The following is a 7078-nucleotide window of genomic DNA, read 5'->3' on the forward strand; positions in this document are numbered from 1 at the left end:
CACTTCACAGATGAGGAGACTGAGGCACAGAGAAGTTAAGATAACTCCCCTTCAGTGGCACAACCAGCAGAGCGAGGATTCAAATCACACAGCCAGACTTCAGGACCCAGCCCTTAACCTCCCTATGACAGCACGAGGCGATGGCTTTTGATCCAAGCAGCAAAACAGCAGCAAAGTGGTAAGGAGGTGGAAGGGGGGCAGGGGGGCCTCTCCCTCTGACAGCTGCCACCTGCCAGCCCAACCATCAGCTCTGCAGAGGGACACCCCGCCCCCGGGTGTCCGCCCCCCCCCCCCAACTCCCGATCCAGCACACAAGGCCGGGGGCTGTTGGCAGAAAATTGAAAATTCCTAACATTGACAGTTTCTACCCCTGATGAGGGGAGGCAGGGGGATACTCTGGCAAATTCGGGACCTGTTTGAATCAGAGACCCTTGTTCACGGAATGCTGGTCCTTTCCAGCCCCAGCAATGTGTGACTCAGGGTCCTGAGTCTGTCACAGGCCCCCTCCCTCACCCCTGACCCTCCCTGGGGTGGAGTCAACCCACAAACGTTTAGAACAACAGGGAGAGGCGTTCCCAGTGAGGCTCAGTGTTAACAAACCCAACTAGGATCGATGAGAACGCAGGTTCGAGCCCTGGCCTCGCTCAGTGGGTCGGGGGACTGGCGTTGCTGTGAGCTATGCTGTAGGTCACAGACATGGCTCAGATCTGGCGTCGCTGTGGGCAGTGGCATAGGCCAGCAGCTGTGGCTCCTATTCGACCCCTCACCTGGGAACTTCCATATGCTGCAGGTGCAGCCCTAAAAAGCAAAAATAAATAAATAAATACATACATACAACAGGGCGAGGCTCCCTGGTGCTGTGGAAAGACACAGGATCTGCTGTGTGATCTTGGGCTTGTTCCTGCACCTCTCTGGGTGTATATAAACCAGTCAGGGGAGAGGGAAACCCAACCCATGGAATGAAAGGGAGAGCCCTGCCAGGGCGTCTGAGGAATGGGTTCTGGGCCTGGCTTTCCTCTCTCCTGGCCTCTGTTTCCTCATCCATACAATGGGGAGGCCGGCTTTGGGCCGCCCTTATCTACCCTCCGTGTCTGCAGGTCAAAAGCTCCAGCGCTGACTCATCCTCTGTCCCCTGGGTTCTTTCCAGACCCCTCCACCTTTTCGTCACACCCCAAGCGCAGCCCTCATCACCTCCTCTCTGGCCCTCTTTGTCTGCCTCAAGGTGACAGTTAAGTCCCTGAAAGACAGCTCCGTGTCTATCACTCCCCGACTCTAACACCTCCTAGGGCTCCGCATTGCTGCAGGGTCATGGCTGAGCTCCCATAACCTTGGGGTTCAAGGCCTCCCCAGCCTGGCCCCAATTCACCCACCCTTTCCCCCGGCTCTCTCAGGCATTATATGCCCAAATGACAGCCACGCTGGCCTCCTTGGACCAGTCCCTGGTGGCATTCTAAGAGCCAGCAAGAATGCAGTCACCTGCCCTATTAGAAACATAGGGAGTCATGAGGCTAATAACTTAATAGGGCATTTTCTAGGGCACGTTATATGCCAGGCATGGGGATGGTAGAGAAAAAGAACGTCTCAGTTGACCAGAGACCCCGCTGTGGGGTGTGGAGGACAAGAGTGACTGAGAACGCTGTGGATCTAGAGGGCACTGACAAGCCCACATGCGGCAGGGCTGGGTGTGGGACACAGCCAGGACACACAAGGGACACGGCTTGCAGCTCGAAGACAGAAACCAGGGCCTCCATGAGGGCAGCACATGCTGGAAGATGCCAGGGCCACCGGGGCCATGCATAGTGTGGTATATTGGGTCAGAGCTAAGAGGGCCTGCAAAGCTCCACAAACCTACCCATTATACAGATGGGGAAACCAAGGCCTGGAGAGGGGCAGTTGCCGAAGGGCCAGCAAACCAGAATTCATGAATTCCCCTTGTGGTTCACCAGTAATAAACCCCACCAGTATCCAGGAGGATGTGCGTTCAATCCCTGACCTCACTCAGTGGGTTAAGGATCCTGCATTGCCATGAGCTGTGGTGTAAGTTGCAGACACTGTCCGGATCCTGTGTTGCCGTGGCTGTGGTGTAGGCTGGCAGCTGCAGCTCTGATTCAACCCCTAGCCTGGGAACCTCCATAAGCCGTAGGTGTGGCCCTAAAAAGACCAAAAAAAAAAAAAAAAAAAAAAGGCAGGACTCCAATCTGGTTAAAAACATGTTGGGACAGCTCTGCCCCACGCTGCGCCCACTGGCAAGATGGGTTAAGGATGAAGAAAGGCATGGACCAGCCAAGGGCTCCATGGGGGAGGCAGCGTCTGTGCTACCAAGCACAGGAGGAGGATGGGATAATGAGCACTTGTCATTTCTGTCGTTGATGTGTTTGAAGGGCCCACTACGCACCAGGCACCGGGCTGAGCACTCGCCGGGCTCCCATCCCACTTTATTCTCATTACCTTTTGAGGTGCTGCTCTCCTTTCTCCATGTTTCAGATGATGAGACTAAGGTTCAGAGCAGGACAGTAACTCATGTGGATTAATGGGGGCTCATGCGACACCAGGGGGCTCCAGTGAGGAAGAATGAGGGGGTCCCTTTAGACAGGGAGAGCTGCTTCGACTGGGCTCAGTCTGGACAGGTGACCTCTCTGAAGACCAAAAGCTGGCGAAGGAGACCTGGATGGAGAGTCAGAAGGCCCAGCTTCTGGTCCAGCTCTGCCCCAACTTGACGGCACCCTTGGATGAGTGCCTTCTATTCTCTGGACCTCAGTTTCCCCACCTCTAAAATGGACCCTTTTAAGATTCTGGCGAAAGCTCCAGACACTAATACACACGCTGACAGATGCAGCCGTGTGCCCAGGCCCAGGATGCCAGGATGTCACGAGCTCAGTCTGTGACCCTTGAGATGCCCTGCACCGAATGGTCTCCTCTCTAGGCTTGACATCACCCAAGAAGGACAAGCGGGTGAGGCTGGGACACCGGCTGCCCTGGGGACAAATGCTGGGAACACAAGGCACTGTGGTTTTCCTACGAGGTTGCACACGCGGCGCAAGCCCCGTGGAGGCCCTGGCCTGACCCAACTGCCACCCCTATGGCCCAGTCCAGGGCCTGAGCTTCCCATGCTCGCACCTGTGTGGCCACTGGTTGCCAAGGTGATGGAGAACCGTGACTGACTCATGCAAAGTACATGGGGCAGGGGCGAGCCGTGGAAATGGGGGCCCAGGAGAAGCTGCCCGTTTGCCTCCCATCTGCTTCCCTGGGTGCTTACGGAAAGGAACTGGCAGTGTTTGCTTTGGGCTTGGGTGGGGGCTGTCCTTGAACTTTCTTCCTCACCCTGCCATGATGGTTGGAGAGGGGCCGGACCACAGGGAGAGCCCCCAAGAGGGGCCTGAGCCCAGGGACTGCAGTAGCTCCTCTCCCCCCACCCCAAACCCCCCAGTCTCTGCCCCTCTACCATCTGGTACATCATCAGCTTGCTCTCTGCCCCACCCACACCCCCATTCCCCCTCCATCTCTTTCCTGCCAGTACTGCCAGCCTCCTTCAGGACAAAATCGGGCAGTTGAAACCCTAACTCCAATCGGACTGAGAATGGGGCGGGGATGGGCAGGCAGGGCTTCTCCAAGGAGGGTCTGGGAGATGGGTGGCCCCTGAGCCAGCTGGCTTGGTTCAGAGACATCTTGAAGGAGGTGTCACACAGAAGGCACAGGGGAGACCTCGGAGCCAGGGCTCAACTCTATCAGGCTCTCAGCCCCTCTAAGAATTTAGATATCAAAAGTGGAGTGGGGGAGTTCCTGCTGTGGCGCAGCAGGTTAAGTACCCAGACTTGTCTCTGGGTCACACAGGCTCAATCCCTGGCCTGGCTCAGTGGGTCAAGCTGTAGCAATGGCGTAGTTTGTAGCTGCAGCCTGGATTCAACCCCTCACTTGGGAACTTCCATATGCTGAGGGTGTGGACAAAAAAAACAAAAACAAAGTGGAGTGGGTGGCGTGACCCCTGGAGGCTGGGGACCTAGGGGTCAGCTACAGCCTGAGGGAAGGACCCCGGTGTGGTTAGGACACCTTCTTGAGTCCAGAGAGCCACACAAGGCTGCTCACTAAACTTTGCTGGGTGACATTAAGCAGGCTGTGTCTCACCCAGAAAGAGATCTGAAGATGCCCAATGACCACCAGCTTGGTAAGAGCCATAGTCACAGGGTCATAGTCACTAAAGCGAGCATCAAGGGCTGGGGCTGGGGTGGGGAAGAGGGCTGGCCCTGTTCTGTGGGGCTCCGTGGGGCCCAGGCTGGACCAGGGAACAGAGTCCAGCCAGCAGGCTCTGACTCCACTCAGCTTTCCTCACCTGCAAAATGGGCACAGCCCTCTTCAAGCAAGGGCGGTTAAATGAGATTAATACATCAAGCACCTGCTCCGTAAGTGAGAGTTTTACACAACAGTGTGGATGACTTCGTTCCTAGCATGGAAGTGGGAGCCTCGACTTTAGTCCCGTTAAAGGGATGGGATCTGTGACTCTGTGTGACACTCCTTCCCCTGAAGACTCAGATCTGACTGATGTGGGTTCCCTTCCCGCATCTGCCGCTTGCTGGTGTGACCTCTTCCAGGCATTTCCCTCTCCTGAGCCTCGTTCTCCTCCTAACAACGCCTTTCCAGATGCCCATCACAGAGCAGGTGCCCAACAGAACACCAGCTCCCTGGTTTGCCCAGCCTCTGTGTGCCACGTGCTTGCGAGGCTGAGGGGAAGCTGCCTGGCACCAGGTCTGGAGGGAGGGCATGGAGGAGCCCTGGGAGAAAATGCTATTGGACTTCAGGCCCCAGAGGGTCCTATGGTACCTGCTCCTCTGTCCAGGGTGGCTGTCAACAACCCAGATGAGAGGGACAAAGCCGGCTGCTTGTGTCTGGAGTCAGGGTCAGCCGGGCTTCCTCTTGCTCACCCACCCAAATGGATGGCTCCCACCCAGGAGCCGCTGGATTTCTGCAAATGACCAGGACAAGGGGGTGCCAGTACAGCCATTAGGAATGGGTTCTGAGAGTTCCTGTTGTGGCTCAGCGGGTTAAGAACCCGACTAGTATCCATGAGGATGCAGGTTCGAAATCAAGACTTGCTCAGTGGGTCAAAGGATCCAGCATTGCCACGAGTTGCAGCGTTAAGTCTCAGATGCAGCTCAGATCTGGCGTTGCTGTGGCTGTGGCACAGGCCGGCGGCTATGGCTCCAAGTCAACCCCTAGACTAGGAACCTCCATATGCTCTGAGCAGGTTTCTCCTCACCTCCCTGAGCCTCAGTTTCCTCATTTGTGAAATAGGGCCAAAACAGCACCACCTCCCTCACAGGTGGAAGTGGGGCTGAGATGATTAGGACATTAGCAGGAGCGCTTGCCCAAGGATGGTGCCCAGGGAAGCCCAGCTTCGTCGCCTTCCTGGGCACAGGCATCCAGGATGAAGGGAGCAAGGGAAGGTAACAGGTTCTCATTCGCCAAGCCTCTCACTCTGCGCAGGGCACGGAACCTGGCACTTAGTTCTAAGACACATCATTCGATCCTCAGCTCCCAGAGAAATGTCAGATCTGAGGATGAAGAGGCCGAGGCGCAGGTGCGAGGGGCTGAGGCAGGACATCAGGGCTGTGCTCTGAGGCCAGGCAGGCAGAGATGGGACAGAAACCCAGGCAGTCAGCTCCTCCTTGGTGCTGCTTACTTTAGCCACCTGTGCCTCAGGCTCCTCACGTGAAATGGGAGTAACAGGATCACCTTCCAAGGATCTGGGGATGCGATGCCTAAAGTGCTTAGCACAAAGCCTGGCACACAGCCTGTGTGCAAGCAATGGTGGCCCAAACTGCTCCCGACAGCACCTCCAGGCAGAGTGTACAGGGCTGTGATGACGAATGCGTGGGCAGGTGAAATAATGAAACTGAAGATGTGACCCAGTGGAGAAGGTGGGTCTGAACCTTGCTGCTTCTTCTGCCCCGCCCCTCCCCCCCAGGAGCTCCGGGTCTGCCTGGCAACCAGGGCACTGGTGGCCCCTCATTTGCTAAGCGTGCACGCCCCACTGGCAGCCCCCAGGATGATGGTGGCAGGGACATCCGGCCTCAGTCAAATGGTTCACGCTCCAAGCGCAGTCCTGCGGCTGGGCCCCCGGCCACAGCAGGGAAATGAAGAGGCTCCTTGGGCCACCGTGGACACGGGGACTTATTGTGGTGACTATGCAAAGAAGCTCTGGGCACCCAGGTGGGCACTTGGCCCTCAGGAGCCACCAACCCCGAGCCTGGGGGACAAAGGAGGACAGAGTGAGCAATGGCTTTGAGCCACCCCTGGCCTCAGTGGAGTCAAAGGCACCAGGCTGGGGGAGGACGGGGTGAAATGACAATGGCAGAGGCACAGCTGGGTATGGGGGACCTGATGGAGGGGGGTGACAGAGTGTGGGCTGTGGCACCCACAGACCTAGGTTCAAACCCGGCCCTCCTACTAACCAGCTGTGCGACCTTGGGCTCATCACTACCTCTGCTCTCCACTAGTCCTTCCATAGAATGTGGCATGAGTTACCTGGTAAGGTCAATGTCAAGGCTCCATGAGACAAGGTAGGTACAGCCCTCGGCCGGTAATCAGCCAACTAACTCTGCGGCTCGGTGTGACCTCGAGCAAGTCACTCTGTTCATTCAGAAACATGAACAGGGCCCACGTACCCCCAACTACAAACTGCAGTTGCCTCCCTTCCCTTCCGTGGGCTCCACCTGGGCCACTCCGGGCCCTGTGCTTCGTCCATGGCTCAAGACCCCTTTTGCACAAATCTGCTGCAGCCCCTAGGTGAGCCAGGGCCGGGGTTGGGGGGACGGTTTCTGCCAAGGGTGGAGTTCCCTCCCCTCCTGACAGCTCTGGGCTCCTTCAGCCAACAGCCCTAACCGATGGATGCTCGGATGGGGGGTGGGTAACCAAGTGACTTAGAAATAGCTCCTCTCTCACATTATCTGCGGGTGGAGACAGGCCAGCACACACGTCTTCCCCTCCAAGTCAGCTGGCCCAGGTGGGTTTGGACCCATGGATTCCAGTCCAGGCTCATGGTTTGTCCCTATCATGTCACTCGGCCAGCTGAGTGGGTCTCTGC

This window comes from Sus scrofa, chromosome 6 (genome assembly GCF_054392235.1).
Source record: "Sus scrofa isolate SSC_HxYL_T2T_F1_AM1 chromosome 6, Sscrofa_HxYL_maternal_Yorkshire_Landrace_v2.0, whole genome shotgun sequence".
NCBI classification, from domain to species: Eukaryota; Metazoa; Chordata; class Mammalia; order Artiodactyla; family Suidae; genus Sus; species Sus scrofa.